This window comes from Rhinolophus sinicus, linkage group LG14 (assembly GCF_036562045.2).
Source record: "Rhinolophus sinicus isolate RSC01 linkage group LG14, ASM3656204v1, whole genome shotgun sequence".
NCBI lineage: Eukaryota > Metazoa > Chordata > Mammalia > Chiroptera > Rhinolophidae > Rhinolophus > Rhinolophus sinicus.
This window is the reverse complement of record NC_133763.1, coordinates 5,819,218-5,844,155: the sequence shown is the minus strand read 5'-3', so window position 1 is coordinate 5,844,155 and position 24,938 is coordinate 5,819,218. Positions and strand designations below refer to the sequence as shown.

At 37.2% G+C, this 24,938-nt stretch overlaps 1 long non-coding RNA gene across 1 annotated transcript in view; it reads right to left on the bottom strand.

The window, feature by feature from the left end:
- The window catches only part of LOC109444085 (uncharacterized), an 816,445-nt gene that overhangs the window by 404,582 nt on the left and 386,925 nt on the right, over positions 1–24,938 (bottom strand). Inside the window, exons 7-8 of the long non-coding RNA XR_002136786.2 lie at positions 20,288–20,417; positions 17,429–17,492 (exon numbers count right to left, since the gene is read on the bottom strand). This is a non-coding gene — a long non-coding RNA (uncharacterized LOC109444085). The remainder of the gene's footprint in view (positions 1–17,428; positions 17,493–20,287; positions 20,418–24,938) is intronic.

The window sequence follows — 24,938 nt, the reverse complement described above, 5'->3', positions numbered from 1 at the left end:
TTTACAATGTAAAGATATTTTAAACTCTTTAGATAAATAATTAAATCTGCTTTATGCAGATGCATTTGAGACAAAAATCAGAATACATGTGTGCCTGGAAACACATAAAACTGTACCTACTTAATGCGAAAAACCATTTTTATGTCACATAAAAATAACTGGTGGCTAGCTACAGTGTAATAATCTAGAGTTTATGTGCATGACTTATTTCTTTTGGTGTTTTATGGACCTACAAAAATATATTTTAAAAATGTACCTGACATCTGTTCATCCTCAGAGTTAAGCCTGTATCCCAAGCATTAGTTCCTAGATGCTAAGAAAACTTAATAGTAATAATCAGTCAGCAGTTCAGCAGTGTTACTAACAGAACTAAAATTTAACTGAGTATTAGGGGTTAATAGTTTGGAAAACCGGTAGACATTTTGGAGAATGCATACTTCAATGGGCATTACATAAAATAATCATTCTTACAAAGGATTAGATGTATTACGAATCTCAAAATCATTTTTCTTGTCAATATAAAGTAGGCAATACATTTCCCATCACATTTTCTAGGGCTTTAGACAAAAACAGTGGTGGTTTAAAGGAGCTCACTGAAAGAATTCCTACTTATTATTCATAAATCATAAAGCAACTTCTCTGTCTCAAATTTAAGAAACGATAATATATCTGAAAGTAGAAATGTCACTTAATAAAAACAACATCCCCTGTTTTCCGTCCAAATTTAGTCTCCTGCTCTACACTTGGTTAATGCCATCAAAGGGCAGCACCAGCCTGGCTAGGAAAATGGAAACAAGTCCTGCTTCAGAATCTCACTGTCTCTGGTTAATACTATCCTTCCACGACTGCTCTGCCTTCCTGAATAAGGAGAAGGTCAGGAAAGTTCCTTCAGAGGATACTTAAGTTACTCCATTTCCAGGGAAGGAAATGCCAGGCCTACGCCATCGTCTCTACTTCCTTCTCTCTTTCCTGCACCACTTCTTCCTTTCCTAACTGTAGGCACACGCGTGCTCGTGCGCGTGCACACACACACACACACACACACACACACACACACCCCTTATGGCAGCCCAGATCCTGGGAAGAAACTTCCTGTCACTCACCAATGCCTTTGGCTACTATCTGGCTGCATCCACGCCACAGCTGGGATGACGAGCCCTACTGTTTTATTTATGATATAATCAGCTACTGTAAGACGCTGAACAGTAACTGCTGTTCCATTGCATTAAAAAACCCTTCTTAGCCCTATGTTATAAACATTTAAAAGTCTCTCTTTTACCCTTTAAAAAAAAGCACAGCAGGAGGTAGATAGAGGTCACTGAGAGTCTCTAATTCATCTGCATTTATAGTAGGTGTTGCAAGCTCTATTAGCAGAAAATGTATGACAGTCAGACCCAAGTTTAATGTTGTACTTAAAATACCTGCCTCTCCAGCTAATGCCAGAAGCTGTGCCCATGATTGGTGGCATGTAGACACTTACTAGCAAAAGCTTCCCTTTTGGCAGAAACTATCGGTTGGGAAACTGCTGTTACAATAATATATTTGAGTATCATCACAGAAAATCCTGCCTAGGAGAGATTTTTCTTTCCACACAAGGTAGCACTGAGTATACACCATGCTTTCTGCCAGTACAGACATTGACATGCGCTAAAATACTGAATGGTAACTGGACATGTAGGCACAGTGTCTTGCAGTTTACCACTGGACGTTATTTTCAACAGGGAAAATAATGCTCTTATCATTGCACGAGCATGCATTTCCTAAAAATGGCTTCGGCACCAGTACATGAACTGAGCCCCCTGAAAAAGTTTGTAAAGGGCTGCCTGCCGCTGATCAGCCTATAATTATAATGGCTTCCTTACTGGACCCATTTCTTCGTTGGACACTGCCATCTTGTGAGTACTAAATACATCATCAGTGAGTCTCATTCTCATGTATTACACTAATTCATCATTGCAATGACAACTGCTTCTGATCTATTAATGCAATACATCAGAGTGAGGTGTTTGAATGGGGTATTAGTCAGAAACCAGTACCATCTACATACAACCAGTTCCAAAATCCAATTCCATTTCATTACACGGCACCCACAGCATGCTAGAGGCAGACTAATACTATGAACATTCTAGCATCATCAGAGGAATTATTTGCATTCTCATTAAATTATCAGCAAAACCTTTTCCTTTCCTGGAAATGGATCTGTCTGGTAAGTCAGTGATTCAGACTCCATGAGCTCACCGTCCCTTACGATGAGTGAGAGTTATTTTGCAGTGGCCCATGAATAAAACAAAACTCTTTTCCCTGTCCTCCCTACTTCACATTCCATAGTCGTTAAAAAAGACATCAGATTTTCTCATCTAAAACACACTTTCTTTGGTAAACATACACGTTGCATTGAATTCTCTCTGTTTGGAATCACTAGACTCAGACTAAATATTTGTACTTCTGTACATATTATACATGGAAAAAAAAAGAGACAAGAAAAAAGCAGCTGATTTGGCTGTAGAGTCAGTTAGGCTGCACTCTATGCATGTGTCATTTGTCACAAAGCTATCATAAAACACACCCAACCCCTCTGTTCTTCATTTCTGTATAAGACACATTTATTAGTGTTTGTAAAGCTTACTGTGAAATTTAAATTGTATAGTCTGTTGTTCTTTGGTTGGTGTTAGGAACAAGATTTTGAGTCATCTTTAATATTCATATTTCAAAAATTGCATGCAACCTTCATTAAAATGTTTTTTTGTTGTTGTTGTTTTGTTTTATTTTTTTAGGGATTCACTTTTTCACCTGCATGTTTTGTTGTTGTTGTTGCTCAAGTTGGAATCCCTCGAGCGTTTTCCATGGTGTTTCATAACAATAATCCAATATAATTTAAATGAAATGGGTATGGACATTTTATAGCACTAACCTTTGAATTAAAGGTAAGACCACAATGAAGCAATATTACAGACTGGTGCCATAGCTTCTGACACAATTGAAATCCAAGTGTATCATACCCTCCTACTTTTGTCCCAGAGCGTTCAAATAGACTATTTTGTTTAAAAAACATTTATCTGTTGTTAATGTCTTTGGAGAATTCATCTTGGGGTTTATACTGAAGATAAATGCAGGCGTGTGAAGGTTTATGAAAAATGCCTCTGCAAGTGACAGCAGCCTGACGTGAGTTACCGCCGCCCGGCTCACATGTGGGGCATCCACTTCTTGCCCTGCATTCGTTATATTTTCTTGCCATGTATTTTTCTCCCTGTTATTGAGATGTTTTGATATTGTATACTGCTACTATGAAATGCCTACAGTAAATCTGAAAAGAATGATATACATCATTACATTTTTATATTCTATATATTGCTATATACCTAATGTAGAAAGAGTCACCTCAATATCAATCGCATGCCTCGAATATGCATTTCATTTAAATGTGGGACGAGAATAACAACAAACAGTCATTAAAAACGACTACAAATAGAAGAGACGCTTTACAACAGTGGTAGTGACTTTGGAGCACGAAAGTGTGTGTGTGTGTGTGTGTGTGTGTGTGTGTGTGACGAAGAGAACAAAACAATGGTAAATAATGCATGTCTGCTAGAAATATAGGTTAATCAATCTAGTTTGAATCCGTGATAATGCTCCCTGTCACTTAAAAAATGAATATAGATGTTTTTAAACACGTGACTCTTTTATTGAGTTTATAATTCTGTTTTCCTTTTTTTTTTTCCTCTCCTTTGTTAACTAAGTTATTGTGATCTCGAGGTTTCTTTTCTGTATGTTTCTCATAATAGTTGTCACAATTAATGTAATTTTTGTGTCTTGCTAATTAAAGAATTACCTTGAGATTTGGATGCAGTGTACGTGCAAAACACGTGGGTATGGAAAAGAACATGCTCATGATTTGTTCAGTTATCATCTTTTTTTTTTCTTTGCCATAAATGGTGCCCAACAGTATTTAATAGTATTTTGCTACACTTGCAACTTTTAGGTTGTCCATCTTACAACTAGTGCTGGTCCCTAGTAAGGCACCCATTAAAAGCAACCTCCCAGCCTGTTGGCCGCCCTGGGTTAACACAGGGAAAGTGCCTTCTGTGCTCTGAAGCAATGTTGGAAGAGAGCTCACCGTGACACAGGTTCCCCTGTGCCATCTCAGGATGTCACGAGGAAGGGGAAAGATGGCCGCACTCCATCACTGTGGATGCATTCAGGGGCCGCATGAATTTGAAATATGACCAACTCTGAATGGAAGAGTGGTCAGAAAGCCAAGAGCAATTACTTCAGCTTGCAAAACGTTTCAACGATTCCCTTCCCAGGACAAGAGCAGAGTCCCCATGTGCTGGGATACTCTTCAAACTATATTTGGACAATGTTTGGTAAGGCTCCTTCCACGAGCCACTGGGAGAGGGGTGAGAAATTATTTGACGTACCAACAGTACTGACTCAGGTACTTCCGAAACCCAAACCCTTATCCTATGTCATCTTTGTTAGAGGAAGTCTGATTTGTTCCCATTTTCCAACACTCTGGGAAGAAAGCTGAGGTAAGTAGCTTAATTTATAGATGGATGGCACAAACTTATTCAAAAATTCTCAGTACGTTATCATGAATCACATAGGCCTATTAAACTAATTGCTAAGTAAATTGAAGCAGTATTACCGTAGAATTTAGGAGAATTTATCATCAATCTGAAGAGATCTTTGGTGGTCTCATGCTGCCCCCCACAGATATGTCTCAGAACATTCATTATTCCATAATTACGGAGTCTCTTTGAAGAGGCTAAAAATCCCTAGATGCCTCTCATCAATTATTTTCACCTGTTAATTCATTTTGTGTGAGGTAATAACCTCGGCATAATAACAAATGTGCAAGTACTCCGATTTTGCAATTAAAAGCAGCAGGGCTTCTATTTTGATCATACAGACTGTGACATCCATCATAGAAAACAATTTGGGCCTAGCAGGATGACAGATGCCGCACTGATGGCTCTACTAACTAACTGCCTGTCCTAGGGAAAAAAAAAAGAAAAAAAAAATGGTCGGGCTTCAGCCCACAGCTGCGAGCTGGCTGATAGCTCCTGACCAGTCAGCAGGAGAAAGCAGGCACTGACTAAATTACTGCCAGGTAATTTTACTTGGCAAAATGAGGATTTCTGAGCCATTAACGTATGCATTCCAGGGGCTGCTGTGATTTGGAAACAAATAGCCCTTTTCATTTGAAAATGACTGGAATCACAGCCAGTGTTCAGGACGTTTTGTTTCTCAGGCTTTTACATGAAAAATACAATGTAATTATTTCTGGCCCCTTTCACATCTTATTAGACACAGAAGGCAAGGTGGTTATCTCTGCTCTCTTAGGCGAAATCTATACACAGAATTTTTTTTTTTCCTCCAACCTCTGGACAGGTGACTAAATAATAGAAGAGTGCTCATTTTTGTCTTGCACTTGGTGTCAAGCCAAGTGAGCTATGTCACGGCATCGAATCCCGTCACCCCAGCTCACCTGAATGGCACCCGCATGAGCCTGATCACACTTCTGGGATGATTTGCACACCTGGCCCCCTGAACACACCAGCCGCAGGAAAGGGAATTAGATGCTGATAGATGAAGATGAAAGGTCTCTGCCCTTAGTTTTCACAATCATAACATTTCAAAAGATCTCATAAAACACGCTGTGCCTTCTCTTTTCATTTCAAAATTAAAGCGCTTGCCATCTTACTTTAGGTTGGAATAACTGTTGTCTTTTTGGAAACGCATGCTGTTGTGCTAGCGCCAATCTGGAAAAATCATACAAATGTGCAAAGAAGTTTTGGCTAATTGAAAACATAACATCTGCTTTATTACCTTCGATAAGAAAAGGTCTCAATAGAAACTGAGAGGCTTTGCATCTATCTATATTTCTCTTGCAAAACTAAATTCAGGGAATCGATGATGGACTATAAGCCACTGAGTATAATAAAAGCAGATATGAAATGCAAACAAAACCCCTATCATTGGAAATTGGTATGTGTCTAGGATTATGTGTTCAGATTTCTTCCGTGTGAAACAGGACAACAAAGGATGAGAGAAAGACAAAAGGTTTAGCACAGCATGAACTTTCTCAGCTGCCATGCACCTTAGAACAAGAAGAGGGCCCCGTTTAGGGTAGGAACAGATGATAACGCTTGCATTTTACACTTTGCTCCCACATTCCTTGCAGACAAACAAAGAAGAACACTCTGTTTCTTGGGGAAAATCTACTGTTTCTTAGTTCATTGTATCAGACTCATAAACCCTGTCAGCAAGAAAGATGAATAGATAGAGGCGGGACGTGTTGCTGAAGAAACACAGAGCCGGGAGAGAGAAACGCTTGCTTCTTTTTTTTCAAGGATCCAATCAGGATTCTTCCTAAACCTTTTGAAGGTAGTCCAGGGTTGGACATGGGTCTCCTTTGATTTCCAGCAGGGTGATCCTTTCACAGTCACTATTAATCAGTCCTTGAAACTTGTGCAAAATACCTCTGTGTGAGGGCCCAAGTCTCTGCAAGCGTCCCGGGAAGTTGAACGCACACGTTCTTTTCATCAGAGAGCATGATGGAAAATCAAATGGAGGAGATGCGTTAGAGCAACGAAATGGCAATTACCCACGCGAGATGGTCTTTAATGGGATGCCAAGGGGACTCACTGGCCCCTTCTGCACACGCGCTGGCTGTAACTAATGCTCGGGAGCCATCAACAAATTATGATTCGCAACACTTTTGCTGCCGCAGTATTAAGCCTGAAGTCCAATGGAGAAAATATATGGTTTTTATTACAAAATTGTTCTTGTTTACAATTCTAATATCTTCTTCATTATCTACTTTTGCAGACATTCGAGGCAGTTCTGAAGACCTGGGGCAGCATTGGTCCCGTCATAAAGAGAAATGAATGTGGTTGAAGTCGGCCTCGCTGCCCTCTGGGAAAGCTGAAGATAGGGGCATACGAGGCTCTGTTTTTAAAATGAAAATGATTAAAGGTACAGACACCTTGCTCTCGGAGAAGCCACTGAAACTTTTAATAAAATACCTGGACGCATACACACAAAAGCATCTCTCTTTTATTCCCCTGTCTATATACGTCATTCTCTCTCTCTCTCTCTCTCTCTCTCTCTCTCTCTCTCTCTCGCTCTCAAATCCAATTGGAGTCTTTAAGAAACAGCTTGCTTTAAAGACTAATAAGCGTAAAAATGACCTCATCATTATAAAGAATGCATCTGTTTCACTCAGCAATGGCTCATTCTCTTAAGGATCGGGCACAGGGAAACCAGGAGAACTTTCTCCAAATAGTCAGTAAGGTCCTTAGAATCTCTCTTTAACAGGTAGTCTTTACAACAGTGACAGGCTTAATCCAGCTTCTTGAAACGCTTAAGAGTGAACGGCCTGGCAGTCACCGCTGTTGGAGATTTGCACCCCAACTTGCATCATGTAGGATTTCAAGAAAGGGTCTCATCAGGTGAAGCAGGGAAGAAAAGGCATGCCAGTGGAGGTTAGAAGGAATGCTTTCAGAGGGAGCCGACTCAAAGTATCTTGAACAAAATGGCTCATATATCAGGAGAAAACGTCATGAAATAACTCAAAGGAAGAGAGCGGAACCTTTGCCATCCAAGGGCCAAAGAACAGCAGTCAAGTTTCACCTCTCTGATCCTCCCAACCTTAATCATTTCATCAGGTCAAGTGATGAGCCCCATACCGAGCTGGAGGGGTAAGTAACAGCCCCACTCTCCTAATATTTTAACTTCATTCTTTGATTTCCAAAACTTTTGTACTTCCATTTTTCTTCTCTTCCTTCTTCCTTCCTTCCCTCCCTTCATCTCTCCTTCTTTCTTTCTTTCTTTCTTTCTTTCTTTCTTTCTTTCTTTCTTTCTTTCTTTCTTTCTTTCTTTTTTTTCTTGCTTGCTTGCTTGCTTGCTTGCTTTCTTGCTCTATATTTTGAATTCATTCTTGCGAGCGCCCAACTCAGACACAAATGTGTAACTCTAGATATACGGGAAGAATAAAAGTCCTACCATATTCTTAGATTGTTTTCATTGTTTCATGGTTTACTTGGTTGGTTATTCATGAGTTAATGTGACTTCCTTACACATATAAAATTTATAGAGGATAATCAAAGGTCACTGAGGTATGTCATCTACACGCACACTCGTGTTCAGATAATTTCATCACATTGTCTGCTCTCTAAACAGACTTAGCCAACTGGTCACTCATTCCCATATTCTCAAGTGGGATTGTGTAGAAGCCACGTTAAGCCACACATCAAGGTCATTTCAATAGCATTTGAAGAATGTCACGACTTCACTCCATTAAGCAGCTAGAGTATACAAAAGACAGTCATACTGTCATGAAACTCCCCTCTACTCTTTCTTCAGTCAGTGCCCACTTTGCTCCCATGAGTTTAGATTTTGTTTTCTCTGCTGATTCCTTGATCTGGGCCTCCACTTCAGACAGATGGAGAAAGCATTTGCCCATACACAGTAATTCCAGGGGTACCAGGCACACAAACTGCTGTGATAGCCACCTTTCCTCTCCTGGAGCCTGACACAAAGTGTCTGAAATCCCACAATTAGATGTCCTGTCCTTAGGACTTGGAAGGTTTTCTCACCTTCCAGAGTCATTTAATTAAATGTGAATACCCTTAAGTATAAACACATTAATTGAAAGAGCTAATACTTTGTTGGAGATCAGTTGGCAAGTGACTTAGAAGAAATCTAGCTTGGTGATAATAGTGCAGTACCATTACCGTGACGGAGACCCTGCTCTGTACAAGTCACTGTTCTAACTCCTTTCCTGGTCGAGATTATTTAAGCTCCACAGCCACCCTTTGTAAATGAGAAAATCAAGGCACAGGGAGGGTAAGACACTCAGCTGCTAAAGACTGGAAACCACAAATCACACCCACGCATTCCGCCCCCAAATCTGACATTCTCAATGAGACAAACTCCACAATTCAACTCAAATCCACAATTGAAAAGCAAAGAGTGATGCCACTTGAAGGAAAGAACACTTAAAGGTGCTGCTACAAATCACGCCCCTTTCCGCACCCTCGGCTGAGGCCCGTGGCATGACTACAACACCCTTCAACACGGATTCCATGACAGCAAACAATCACTGTCTCTTCCAGTCACCAGAGATTTCTCCAGCCACTCATCCAGCCTTTTGCTTACTGATCCTACTTTGCTGTAGCCTCTTCCTCAGAAGTTGCCCATCTTATCTCATTAAGATGCAAGCACCTGTTTGGAAAGTTGCTGTCCAAGGATGAAAAAAGGGTGTGATGCTGAGTCTGGGGTTTCCTCATGCAATGTCTGTCTCATTCATCACCAGTTATTGTTCAGGTCCAAACATGTACTTAATTATGAAGTAAATTTCATAAACCAAATGGTGGAAAGCAATGCAAGTCCTTAGTGGATGCAGTGTTTTCATTTTGTACATTGAACAACAGCATAAAACATATATATATTCATATATATATATATATATATATATATATATATATATATATTCATTTGAGCATCCTGGTTTTATCCTAAGTTACAAAACAAGAAATCAATTCTTATTGAATTCAATTGATGTAAGGTCATGATTATGTATAATCAGAAACAAATGCTAAATATTTCTAGTAAAATATTTCAGCTTGCTGAAAAATATATATATATATATAAAATATGTATAAGTGGACACTTTGGTCAACATTGCTCGTGTGTGTGTGTGTGTGTGTGTGTGTGATATATCTTATTTTTTATTCTATATATATATATTTATTCTATACATATATATATATTTCTCTATATATTTTATTCTATATATATTTTTATTATACACACACACACACACATATATATATATATATATATATATATATATATATATATATCCATCTTATTTTTTTCAACAACCAAATGGATAAAGGCATACCTCACTTTTTTGTGCTCCACAAATGTTGTGTTTCTACAAACTGAAGGTACACCCACCACAAGATAAGAGACGCATTGCCACTCACTTTATTGTGCTACTTGCTTTATTGTGCTACTTGCTTATTGTGCTATTTGCATGGTGGTCTGGAAGCGAACCTGCACCATCTCTGAGGTCTGCCTGTCGAATGCTGTGCGTAAGACACAACAAAGGGCAGATAAGAATCACAAGGGAAGGCTGTATTTGGTGGAGCAAGAGCAATGGAGAACACATCTTCGGATTAAAACCCCGCATGCCGTAGTACTAGCTTTCTGACCATGGTAAAGTTCCTTTAATCTCTCTGAACTTCTATTTTCCTTTTTGCTTTTCACTGTAGTTATCATGCTGTTTATTGGATTCCCCAAACTTATTAATCTCCTAACTGGAAATCTGTACCCTTTTACCAACATCTCGCCATTTCCCTCACTTCCCAGCCCCTGGAAACACCCATTGTACAGTCTGTTTCTATGAGTTGACTTTTCAGATTTCACAGGCAATCCATTTTTTAATCAGTCAAGTAGGAACAAAAATTAATACTACTTTATGGTATTACTGTGAAGAATAAGTGAGATACAGATTGACTTATTTTTGATATATAAGGTAAGTACTTGTCCCATGGTAGAAACACAATAAATATGTATTGATACATTTTGGTGCTGTTTTTCATTGATTCTGCCTAATAGAGGTAATCGTTTTAAATTTGTAGTTTCATTTATTCTTTATCTCAGATAAATTTTCCACATTTAAGATCAGTGCTTTTTATGTAACTTTATGTTTTTGAAAACCAAGTAATTAATTACACAGTTTCTGTATTTTCTTTCTTTCTTTTTTTTTTTCCATATCACTCATCTTAACCATCTTATGAGTTTCTTTTGCTTTCCTGTGTATTGAGGGAGAGGTTTTAAACCCTACTCTAGTATCTCTAATTCAAATTTCTACAAAAACGATCAAGAAAAAAAAAAAAAAAAGATTCAAATTAGCAAAATGAGGAGTGAAAGTGGAGACATTACTACTGACCTTACAGAAATAAACAGATGTCAAAGGAACATTATGAGTAATTGTATGCCAATATATGTATTAGATAATCTAGATGACACAACAAATTCCTACAAAAATACAGCTACTGAAAATGGCTCAAGAAGAAATAAAAAAAATCTGAATAGACCTATAACAAGTAAAGAGATAGAATAGTAATCCGAACAATTAATTTATTTAGTTAATTAATTAAATTTCAACAATGAAAAGCACAGGACCAAATAGCTTTACTGGCAAATTTTACTATATACTTAAAAATAATTCACACGTATACTTTAAATTAATAAAGAGGAGGGAACACTTCTCAACTCATTCTATAAAGCCAATATTACCCTGTAATATTGAGAAAATCATTGAAATAAACAGGAGACTAATATTCCTTATGAATATACCTGCAGAAATCCTCAACAAAATAGTATCACATTGAATCTAGGAATATATAAAATGGATTGTACACCATGACCATGTAGAATTTATTCTAGATATGCAAGGCTTATTTAGTGTATGAAAATCAATCCATATACCATGTTAATAGAAGAAGGATAAAACCCAAATCATCAGATCATCAAAATAGATGCAGAAAAATATTAAACAGAATCCAACACCGATTTATTATTATTTTTTTTAAATCAACAACCTAGGAATAGACATAAATGATGTCAACCTTTTAAAGGGCATCTATCATAACAAAACAAAACAAAACAAAGCTGTAACCACACCGTACGTAATGGTGAAAGAGTGAATACAATTCCCCTAAGATTAGGAACAAAGATGTCACTTTCATCATTTCTATTCATCATTGTACAGGAGGTTCTAGCCAGAGTAATTAGCTAAGCAAAATAAATAAAAGTTGGCCAGATTGAAAAGTAACAAGAAAAACTCTTTCTATTTGCAAATGACATGATCTTATAAGACAAAAAATCCTGAATAATCAAAAAATAAATAAATAAATACTATCACAGTTAATAAACAAGTTCAGCAAATTTGTAAGATACAAGATCAATATAGAAAATGTAGTTCTATTTCTATACATTAGCAATGAGAAATGTATAAAGGAAATAAGAAAAAAAATTTACAATCTCAACAAAAAGGAAAATCCTTACGAACGAATGCATAAAATTAAATATAAGACTTGCATACTGAAAAGGACAAAACATTGAAATAAATGAAGAAGTTTATAGAATGGAAGACTTAATATTGCTAAGACGGAAGGACTCCCGGAATTGATATACAGATTCAACACAATCCCTATCAAAATTCCAGTTGCTTTTTCTGCAGAATTTGATAAAGTACTCCTAAGTTTCTTATGGAAATTTAAGAGACCCAGAATAGTCAAAACAACCGTGCAAAAGCAGAAAAAAGTTTAAGGACTCTTACTTTCTGATTTCAATTCTTATGAAAAACCTCCAGTAATCAGTACTGTGTGATGCTGGCATAAGGATAGAAATATGAATCAATGGAACAGAATTGAGAGACCAGATATAAATTCATACATCTAAGGACACTGATCTCCCACAAGGATGTCAAGATAACATGATGGAAAAAGAACAGTACTTTCAACAAATACTGTTGGGACAACTGAATACCTACATGCAAAAGAAGAAGAAATTACAGAGTGTTGGTTCTTAGCTTTGGCAAAAATACTTCCTTGCTCTTGCAGTGTAGGTTGCACACAAGTGGCAAGCTCTGACCTGGTTTTTCCTCCATAAGACATTATCATCACACTTCATCTCATAAAGAGGAAGTCTTAACCTTTCCATTCTCTCTCCAATGCATGATGCTTACATAGGAGGTAGGAGGAAGCAGACCTGAAGCGTACAATGCAAAATGTACGTTATATCACATCACCAAGTTTCAGGGTGGCACTAGTAATTTGACCATTAAACATACACAATCATCTTAAGTATGCATTTTTCCTGGGCGGAATTGTCTACTTTGGAAAAATCATGACTTCTTCAACTAGCAGCCATTTTTTCTCTCTTCATCATTAAGATAACCCTGATTTCCCAGGACTTCCAGCAAAAACATATATTTTTAACCTTCCTTGCAGCTAAGGACAGTTATGATATCCAGCTCTGGCCAATATGATACAAGCAGAAGCTACCTGAGAATTTTGCAAAAAAAAAAAAAAAAAAATGTGATCCCTTTACCTTTATTCCAGATTGAAATGCAGAAGTGACAACCAGAGCTTCAATAGCCATCTTGTGACAAATTCACCGTAAAGAAAAGGCTAAGAGAATCCTAGAACCCATCCCAAACATCTATGAGCCCTAACCTCATATCACCAGGCAAACAATTTTCTGTTATGTTGGGATAAATACAACCCCAATTTCATTAGGCTACTATATTAGGGTCTCCTTTACCTGAAGCTAAATGTAATTTCTAACCAATACACCTAATAATGAAATCTAACTGGTAAATGTCATTATTTCTGCTCTTTCATTACAAGTTGTTCTTTTTCCTGGTATTACTTGAATAATTTTCCCATATACCACATTTTAAGAATCCCAATGTTAGATCTGTTTTCACATTATTACAATGTAGCAACTGTATTTTTAATGGAAAGATGTCATACTGTTTCATAAGAGGGATATAAATTAATAAAGGGAATTTCATAACAATATTACTGAAATAAATTGTACTCATTGGTTTAGCACACAAGAAAATGAAAAGTGAAAATAAGCCTAGTGACTCAGACTTCCCTTGTTAGTGGAAATAATGTATACACATAAAAATGCTGAAAGAAAATCAGAATACATAACATCAACATCAGGGAACCTCACTGATTTAACAACAGTGGAGATTTGCAAGAAAATAACACGATGGGGTAAGAATGAAATTTCTTCACAAAAGCATCAGACTCAGTTCTCATTACCCTGATGTCTGGTTTTCCAAGGGGTTAAAATATTTAAATAGCTGTTGTCCATGCGTTACTTTGAAGCACCGACCAATAGCCCTATGCATGCCTATTCTTTCCTATTCATGTAACAAGTATCCATCCAGGACCTGCCACGTGCCAGAGACTCCCAGGCTTGGAGCCAGGTATCAGAGGTAATTAAAACACACTGGCCCCTGCCCTCATCCGGATTACACTACAGGGTGATATGTTTAAAGGAACCAGAAATATATAACAAAAATTCTAAAACGTGCCATGAAGTAAAAACCAAAATGTTTCTGCTACAGAAAAAAAAAACAAATCGGTGGGGGTAATCACTACTTTGGTTATAATAATCAGAGAATATATTTCTGAGATGGTTCATTTAAACTGAGACCTAACTGATAGGAAGGAGGAAACAATAATGACGCGATGAACTTGACAAGAGCTGGGGAATGGGGAAGATGATGTACATCAAGATAACATTTCCAAGAAGAATGGTGGGAAATGCAGTAGTTAGGGACCTGTCACCACAGATCTTTCTAGGTAGCATTTTTGTCTTTCTCCGTCTTGCCTCAATAAATAAGCAGTTGTCCTCATAGTTGGTTCCTAACAGGAAGAAAAAGGCTAGATCCAAAGGCCTTATGACTATCCTTTTCTTCTGTAAATAACACATTCCTAGCAGCCATGCAATTATTTGTTCCAATAGTGACATTTAGGTCTAGGTTTAGGCTAGAGCAAATGCTGATGCAAGAATCAAATACATGAATATCTGTAGAAATGATCAAAGTTTTTCACCAAACCTCTCTCTGTGTGAAACACAGACAATTTTAAGGATTAGGTTAATTTTAGGACAAATGACAAGTGAAGATGCTAAAAGCCAGGAGAAAAGATCAAAGATGTGATCATCATAATTTCTCATTCTTCATCAAGGTTACTGGAATTTCAGGGCTATCTCCTAGTCTTTCGTTAATGGATATAGTAGGGACCCCACCGAATTCTTTCCTTAATAATCTCTCTCCCATTTTTAAACTCACTTCTATCCAGTTACCCTATGTGATGTAATGAATATTTTACCAGGATTATGCACAGCCCTAAAGGTAAATTATATAATTCAGAGTGCTGGGTTATAATTCCCAGGTATAATGAAGTGTATCAAAAGAAGGCTTTCTTCTGTGTCATTTTTTCCCATTGCTTTTAAAATGTGCAAGGGTAGTTTGTACCCCATATTCCAGAATTTCCTGAATAAGTCAGAGTCGCATCTGGAATCATACTTGGGGTACATGATTCAGGGTAGTGGTTATGATGCCATCAGATGTCAAGAGAACTCCGTATAAATAGCTCTTCCATCTGCAGGCATCTATCTGGCCTCATTTTAATCTTAGTTGTCAACCCATTGGGAGCATATTTCAGAGGGGCAATAGACATTTAGACTTTGATTCTATCTTTCTGAAGGGTGTGTCCGGCCAAAATGCCCTGGGAAAGGAGGACTGTAAACTTGAAGGATAGATAAATATGAGCTTGAACCAAACGTACTGCCAAAAGGACACAAGTTTGCCACCAGGAATAAAGTGTTTCTATTAAGACTCTGTGAAGGGTAAGACAAAGGAAAAGATGATTTTCATCATCCTGTGACTTTCACTAAATGTAATCTCAAGTGAGCAAACCTAGAGAAGGGACTCAGAACGGTCAATTGTCTCATGACTTTGCAATTTTAATAACTTTGTGAATAATGGGGTTTTGCGTATGGTTTACCTTCTAATTCCTCAGTTTAAGAGCTGCTCCCATGTCTGAAATGAAATGTAGAAACAAACAATATCCCATAACCCTGAAAAATCAGGTTATTCTATTGAAAATAGGGATACGGGATAAAAAAAGGTTCATTTACCCCTATGTTGGCTGGATTTGGAGTTGATTTCCATTATCCTGGCTCTGATAGAATCCATGTGGACGTGGGTGCTTAATAGATTTTGTTTGGTGATGGTGGTGTGGGGGGGTGGTTATTTCTGCAGCTGGTTTTGTGCTGAAGCCAAAGGAGTATAAAATCCTTTTAACGAGCCTCCCAGCCCCCATTTGTGATAAACATAGGAGGCTGCCTCACCAGCACTGGCAACACGCAAAGTTGTTTCCTTCAGCCGGGAGATAAGAGGGTCTTAACGGGTGGCTCTGAGCACTGCAATTCCTATTTCACGCTCAGTGCATACGACTTAGGTTAACTCTCTTCATATGTCATGGATTCTTTCACAAGCCCACACTGCCCTTCCCGAGACACAACACTTCCCATTTCCCCCAAGTGTGCAAAGCTAATTGCCTTAAACCACATGGAATGTTTAAATTCAGTAATCAGAGGTGTGCATATTTAACTGGCTGTATCTAGATGATTAATTTCTCGTGTCTCTGTGTAAATAGTACTATACTCCAGTGCTTTCAGGCAATAGAATATCTGTATTAGCTGTTCAATTCTGAAATTCAAGACGCCGTTGTCAGTTGTATCACTAAACATGTATTGGTGGCCCAGATATGAACTAGTGTCCCATGATATAAGATGACAGTCCTAGGCCCCAGTTTAAATTATGCAAGCTGTTCTTCCTGCTACAGATGCATTTGCCATGCATACCAAAGGATCTCTGTCTCTTTTAAGCCTCTAACAAGTAAAGGGGATGCCTTTTATTGATCAAAATTATAGAGGAAATATATTCCTCCATATGTCACAAGATGCTATAATTGCAAAGTGGCATATCTTGTTCCTGAAATTATCATCTCTGCATGTGATGGTTTATGGGCAAGAAGATTTACTTTTTATAAACAACTGCATTTAATAAACATGATTAACATAGATAAACCTGATTTTAAAAAAATCAAACAATGCAACAGGAAATGGCACTTTGACTCTGAAAACCACTTCCTGGAAGTGACAATGTGAACATTTCCTTGTATATCTCCCAGGTATCTTCATGCATCTGTGCATATCACACACACACACACACGCATGCACGCACATGTATTTTGTCTTTGCCACTTACTGTATCAGCAAATAAAACCATACAATCTATACATTATACATCGTTATTTCTGATGCCTGCTTAGTATTCTACTATATGAATTTATCATATTTTAAGTGAACGCTCCTCTATTAATTCTTTTACATTTACAAGATTGAGAATTCCGCCATGGGCATTGAAACACATATTTTTGTGCTCACAGGTAAATATAGCTGCAACCCAAATTTCTAAAAGTTGATTCTAAAAGTTGCCATGATGGCTCAGGAATACAAGGACGTACGGAAGGTTTTTATTTTCTACAGGTTATTTCCTTTGTATTCCAAATGCATAATATAATAATTGCCCACCTAAACTTTGGAATCCATTGAGTCAGTATGAATAAAAGGATAAAAAGAAATAATGCTAGCTTGAGTAAAAGATGCAGGAGTACTTTTTAGTTTCTCAATTCCCATAGCACACGAGTAAACTGACCTCCTCGCATAGGCCACACGGTGGAAATAAAGCATCATTCATAAACAAATACGTCATGCCCTACCCCACCATTTCCCGAGACGCAAGCGTCATTCTTACCTTTGAATGCAGGCATCGTTTGGGTGGTATTTCTTCAATCCTGAGTTGTTCTTATTTTTCTTCCCTGAAACAAAAGGTGGGTGGATATGCAGGTGTGTCAATGTTTGGTAATTGCCCTCAAGGAAGTTAGGCTTCCACACTCCCATGAAGACTAGAAGACAAGGGTCTTTCTTTTCTTTCTCTCTCTCTCACTGTCTTTCCTTCCTTAATTTTTTTTTTTTTTTTTAACTTGTGGTGAGTGCTTTAATATTTGGTGTTTTCCGTTACCGGATTTTTTTTTTTTTCCTGAAAGTCCTCTCTTTCTTGATGGTTACGTTTAAAAAGGATGGTTCCCAGGTCCTTGAGAAAGACATTCCTGAGTTGTAGAAGATTTACATCTCTAACAATGGTAGAACATACCTGCAAGGAATCAGACCTTAACGTTTTATGAATTTTTACAAACTTCTGTAATTGGGAAGATTTCTACAAGGAAAGCACTTCAAAGCAAGTTAGATATTTTTGTTATTTAACTTATGTCAGTGCAGAAAATATGTTGCGCTTTTCACCAGGATTACATATTAAAACATTATTTTTCTATGATTTAACATGAACCCCATAAATGACTCTGTAAAGAAAGGAATTTGATTTTTGTGAAACTACATTATTAAAAGATACACTCGTGCCAGATTTCAACTACGTTTTACATAATTACAAATTTGAAGAATAATAGTTTGGAATTTCTGAAGCTTTGACATATACATTTTTTTAAAACCTTGGACGATTGAGTCCATTTCCAGCAAAAAATGAAATGTCTAAGAAAAAGGAATATTTAAAGCTTTCATTGTCAGAAACAAAATGTACTATGAAAATGTCTGTCTTGCCACAAAATGGAATGTAACACTGGTTAGGATTGGATGATGGTACTTCTTCAAAACCTTAAATCTCTTTCCAAATCCAGCTGCCTGAAGAGGCTTGCAAAAATTCATTTTATCAATATGTTCCTACCACCTCTGACAGCACTGCTTAGCAGAAGGTTGGACACGTATTGTCATAAACACTAAAAGCATGAATTTGCCATGAGTGTACCAAGTAAACATAGACCTTCTGACTATGTCACTTTACCCCATCTATTTTACCATGTAATTTTATATTTTATGAGTAATTCATCCAATTATTAACCTTTCAGATTGGTTTTAAAATGGCCAGTCTTTCACTGGAATCTGACTATATGAATTGTAACAGCCACTTGAAGTGTTTGGGGGAAAATCACCACTATGCCAATTGTCTAGGAGAATATTATTTGACTTTCTTCTGTATAAGGATGCTTGATCATATTCACACAGTTTTACCAAGATGGAAAAAAAAATCTGTTTGGGAGAACTTAGAAGCTCAGTTGAACCATTTTGTTTTGTCATCACACGTTAAATAACACATTTTTGCATTGAAAAAATATATTTACAATGAGACTTTATGTGTTCAATAAGTCTTGGGCGTACTGATCATAACCCCCTCATTCCCCACACTGGTGTTAGGAAAGAGTGTACTTTAGGTACCTCAGAACTGTGTACCCTGAAATGTAATATTAACTAATCAGAAACTGTCTAACATACACATTGGCCTCAAAAGGGACTTGTAGGAACTTATGACTTCATTCATATTTGAATAATGTGAAAAATCCTTTCCAGTCTCATTACCCTAATTCCACATTGAGTTTTCTCTTCCTAACTACTCATATGTGGCACCCAGGTTCCTTTGTAAAAATGCAGGTTCTGACCATGCAAAACACTATGAGCATATGTGTGTGCAGCTTTCATTGGAAAACCAGCTAGTTCTTTGAAAGGGACATAATGCTTTGTATCAATTTGTCTCTTACATCATTAGAGGTTTCTGTACTTTTACTTCCAATTTCATTTTATCCATAATTTCCATAGTTAATCTTTAGATCTAAGTCGGAATAAAATCCTAAACTGTCAAAAAAAAATCTAATTACATCTGGGGATAGTATTTATTTGCAAAAATAATAATACTAACAATACTAGCAATAATTTTAGTCGGTCTGCATTTTGCTGCCTCTGATTTTCATGTCATTATTTCTTTTTTCCATTTGGGAATGAATAGCAAGATTTTCTCTCTCTGCGACATCATGATCACTATATCTAATTAAAATCACCCTTTTAAAATTCAAACTCACACCTAATACTTGTAAAACAACAAATCGGTCTGAAAATAGGAGATGGTGTGTCCTTCGTCATATGATAAATATTTTAGAAGGACTCCCAATGCTCAGTGCTATAATTTTTAGTCAGATATCGGGCTTCATATCTTGTTACTTTTAAATTAAAGTTATAGAAAATATCCTTAAGGATATTTTGAATTGCATTCATTTATTTATTCCACAAATAATTGTTGAGTACCTATTAGGTACCACTCGCTGAACTAGGGACTGGGCATACAGACAGATAATAAACTAATTAATTACCATTTTGACAATGAGATCAATGACACAGTACAGATATGAGCAAAGTGCTGGGAAATCACAGTGTGGACATCATTGTAATTACTCCATAAACATCAACCGTCTGCTTTATCATCAGGACATTGTCTGGTGAAGGATGTTAATTGATCTTCTCAGACCTCAACTGACAACAAATCTCTCCCACTTGAGTTTTGAGTTCATCAAGAGAAACAAACATATCAGTAGACGACTGCAAAATTCCACCTTTACTACTTGCAAAATGCTACCTTTGAGGATATATTTTCAGTGTGCAGCAACAATGGTCTTTTTAATCTTGAACCTCAAAATTACATTGAGGTGTTCCCTTAGTCCCAGTCAGAGGATAACTACCAGATAATGTGATGGTCTCACTTGTAAAAACTTACCATACGGGTGAGCTGCTGGAACCAAAGTGGAAGCGAAGAGCCATACATGCTAATTCCTCGCCCAAGCTCATCCATCAGATAATGTGTTCCACTCCTTGAAAGGAGGAGGGATGCAGTCGATGACCAGGAACTATAAGGACAGAGAAAACAACATCCTCTGTTAGAAACAAGGCAACGTGCCCAAAATGGAGTCACGTATGCTAAATCCCACATCTTCAAACCAAGACTGAATCAGTTTTGGCTCTCCCAGAAATGGCGTCTTACACCAATCAGGAATCGCCAGACCACTGCATCTGTGTGATAGCTCCCCTAGAGGAGAGTGGCTTGGCCATAACCAATCTGCTTTTTTCCTCCAGTATAACTTCCTTGCTCCTGCTTCCTTCTGCCTATACAAGTCTTCCATTTCATACAGCTCCCCAGAGCGCCTTTCTAGCTGCTAGATTGGATGCTTCCTGATTCATGCATGAATCAATAGTTGAATAAAGCCCATACAGTCTTTTAAATTATTCAGTTGAATTTTGTTTTTTGACAACCCCAAATATGTATGTTGAAAACCCTAAAAGAGTAGTATAATTGCTTTTATCTGGAAACGCCAGTCTATCCTTCTCAGCCTTTAAACATCACCCATTAAGTACCCTTCCATGTTTCAGCAAGGAGTGTTCGCCTCACTGTGCTGCCCTCAAATCTGCACCACCAAATGCTTAGGAAACCTTGGGCAACCTTCTGTCACCATCATTTATAAGCAAAAATGAGAGAAAACATGTTTTCTGCACAAGTAAATGAAAATTAACCAGTCTTTTCTCAAAAGAGGAGAATCTGAAACTTTTCTTGACAGTGAAAATTTTTTATTCTTGCTGAGCACTGTTTAAAACTCTCCTCCAACAAAAATAACCATCCATAATTTTGTTATCTGTGCTACTGTTTATAAAATAATAAAGTGGGACTTAAATAAGCAAAGATAAATAAAAAGCAGATGTTTGACTAAAGCCTTCCATAATTCTGCAGAGCATAGAGATTTTCAGGGGCAAAGGTTGTGGCAATTCCGAAATAAAGGCTTTTGTTTTGTTTTTTATTAGAAGATAAAGATAGATTAAAAAACAACAAAACAAAACAGTATGCACAATAGTTGGTGACAGTGGCACTTCTGTACTTTGGATCATCTTTCAAATGACGTAGGGAAACATCGAAGCCCTGTAGTCTCCCTGACAATCATCACCCCCAAAGTCTGATCCACTCCCTTCTCTACCACATCCCGTTCAGTTTCTACCACAGCTGTTGCAAGACTTTCCCCAAGCTCGCCTCTCATCCTGACGCCCTTTCCACTTAGCAGATGACCCACTTCCTGCTGCATCAAAAATAAACACAACTACCAGCGTGAGCTTCCCAAGTCCCTCCTCCTCCCACCCCAACCACTTTCATCTCTTCACCTGCTCTGACATCTTTCTGGCCTTCCTATTCCGTTCCAAAATTAATATTGTGTATCTGCTCTCCTCCCACCTCCATGCCTTTTCCTGTTGCCTCTCATTGCTAGAGTATGTTTTTCCTTCTTTCTCTTAGGATGCCACTTTCCTTTTCCCCAGTAATTCCTGCTATTATCAAGCCCAGGTTTTCTGATCCTCAAAATGCTCTGTCATGTACCAAGCATTCAATGCTACGGACCATGTCTCCTTTTGAAATCCCTAGCTTCTAAGATGCTACAATCTTTTGGTTCTCTTAGATGTTCATTTTGTCTTTCTTTGACTAGCTCCTTTTACTCTGAAGTTCTCTTACTTGTTGTTTTCCTATTATTGACTCTTAGTACTTGACCTATAAATGCTATCTCTAGATCATCACAAATATGGTCATCACTTGCCTAACAACCAAATAATAGTTGACTTACAAATTAGTCCCCAATAGACTGCTTCAAGTCCTATCTCTTTTGAGGTTCAGGCAAGCATTTCTGAGTGCCTACTAAACATCTCCTTTTTTTTTTTCTATAGATACCGACAACTGAGCAAGCGTTGGGAGAAAGGGGCAAATATTTATTCATCCGCCATTCCTATTTCCAAGTGGAGAAACACCCATTAGGATAACACATTCCCTGGACAGGAGAAATATCCTAATTAATTGGTGATTTTTTTTTTTTTTTTTAAATAAAACTTCTGTGCCTTCAGCTCCTGTTTCTCCTTGGGAGGTGGCTGCCAGCAGGGAGCGTGGGCTCAGATCTGTTGCTCAGTGCTGTTAAGTTTTACAAGGGAGGCAATCTCCTATGAGAGTTTAGCCTAAAGTATTCTGGGAACACATATCTAAAATAAATAATCACACTTAGTAAAAAGTGCAAGTCAGAGAACACTTAAAAGAACTAGCAAAATCTGAAGACCAAAGAGGTATTTTCCAGTAAAAGGATGGAATCTCAGATATTTTAAATATAAGAAACACCATAAAATACCAAGAAGTCTAAGCAGAAAAAAACAATGTCCCTGGAAAATAGGGTATGTGTGGTAAAGTTTGAGACCCGAGGACAGAATACCTGGAGATTTGGGAAGGAAACCTGGAGATCTGAGGATGAGCTATCGAGGTCTTTCGGGAAGACTGGCTGTACGTTAGGAAAGTCTCCATATGCCTCAAGAAATTCAGATCTTAACTTGTGGGCACTGTGAAGATATGGGAGACATTTAATTAGTTAGGCAACAAAATTAATTCTGAATTTTAAAACAATAGCTATTATATCAGTATGGGAGATTAATTGGAAGAATAACTGCTATGTGTCCAGAGTCTAAAGCAGCATTTGGTTCACTGCAGGGTTGGCAAAATACAGTTGTTGAGTGAATACATTGCATAAATGGGTAGAAAAACTAAGATACAATTCAGAATGTTTTAAGCAGTGGTAAAAAAATGGAGATGCTCTGTAGGCACTCAGAAATGCTTGGCTGGACCTCAAAAGAGGTAAGGCTTGAAACAATCTATTGGGGAATAATTTGTAAATCTACTGTTATTTGGTAGTGAGACAAGTAATGACCATATTTGAGATGATCTAGAGTTTGCATTTATAGGTCAAATACACAGAGTCAATAATAGAAAAATAACAAGTAAAGGAACTTCAAAAGAAAAGGAGCTAGTGACATAAAAAGAATATTGAAGAGAACCAAAAACGAGAAGAGAAGAGGCATGGCAGATTTTTCTGGAAGGGTAACCAAGAGTACTTTGAATAAGAAAGGTGGGACTAAACATGACTTCGCATTGGTTACGTGTCAGGAACTGTTTTTACATGTTCATTCATTTAGCCCTCACAATAATCCTGTGTGAAAACCAAGATTCAGAGAGATTCAACTTGCTTCAGTCACGTTGCAGGGAAATGGCAGAGAACGATTTAAATGATATTCTGACTTTAAATCATACACATACATAGAGTGATAATGGCAAGATGTGAAACACTTCAAGATATAAAGATAGCACCAAGAAGGATGTATTTTTAATGGCTGCAGAATGTATGAAGAGATGCTTCCAAAATTATTTATTACCGAAATACTTCTTTTTTCATTATGTGGTATATGTTACTAAAAATCTCCATTTTCTTTACTTCCATCTCTTTGAATTATACATTTTATGATAACTATGTCCCCTACAATCCTCCAAAGTTAACTTTTTATATAACATACTGACTTCCATTTTCAATCATTAAATCTATATCAGAATAATCCACTCATAATATTCACACTCCAGAGGAGTGTTCATGCATCTTTTTGTTTTATGAAGTGCCTACCACAGGTATTCAACTGAATACAGAGTATTACTCAATAAATTCCGAGAACAGAATTTTAAATCAAACCAGAGATATTTGCCCCATGAAAGCAAGGTGACAAGGAGTTTCAGCATTTAAACATTGAGAAAAATAATATATTGGAGAAAAAAAATTTTTTTTTAACAAAATATTACTTTTTTAAAAACGAAGGTTGGTTCATTAAAATATTAATATGTAGAAATATTGTTGATTCATGCAGCTAATTATATGCCCCCAATAACAGGACTATTACTCATCATAAATAAAACATGTGGAGTGTTTTTATTCTCCTAGGATTATTATTTTATATAATTGCTAGAGATACCATTAAAACCATTTTTGTGTAACAGGAAACAAAAGAGGTTCAGAGCATCTATACTTTTGAGATTGCTCTGTGGTATGTCACAAGTTACTGAAATAAAGATTGCTTGTAAATATTAACTGAAAAGCGATCTCTGGTGAAATCAATAGCCTTTTCTATTCAATATAGGCCAGTAGAGCCTGTTATTTTATTGTCAGTCCACTTGGTATATTTAACAATTAGTTTAATACTCAAACTCTTTAAGAACAAAAGGCAGAAAGGGCTGCCAATTTCCAATATGGCCGAGAGATCACTCCCACCCCCAGGCTAATGACTTGTAGTTTATGTCTTTGACCTTCTGGAAATGACGGAAAGATCCTTTGAAGTAAAGGGTGAGTGTTGCCATCATCCATTCTGATTTCACATTCCTAATTAGGCCAAATGTATTCTAATCAAAACAGAATAAAATTATATTAAACTACTCTAAAACGAGTAGATTTCAGGACAACAGTACACTAACAGCATGACAGGAATAATGCATTAAAGAAAATGCCTCATTCAAATGACTTGATTCATATATAAATAAAACA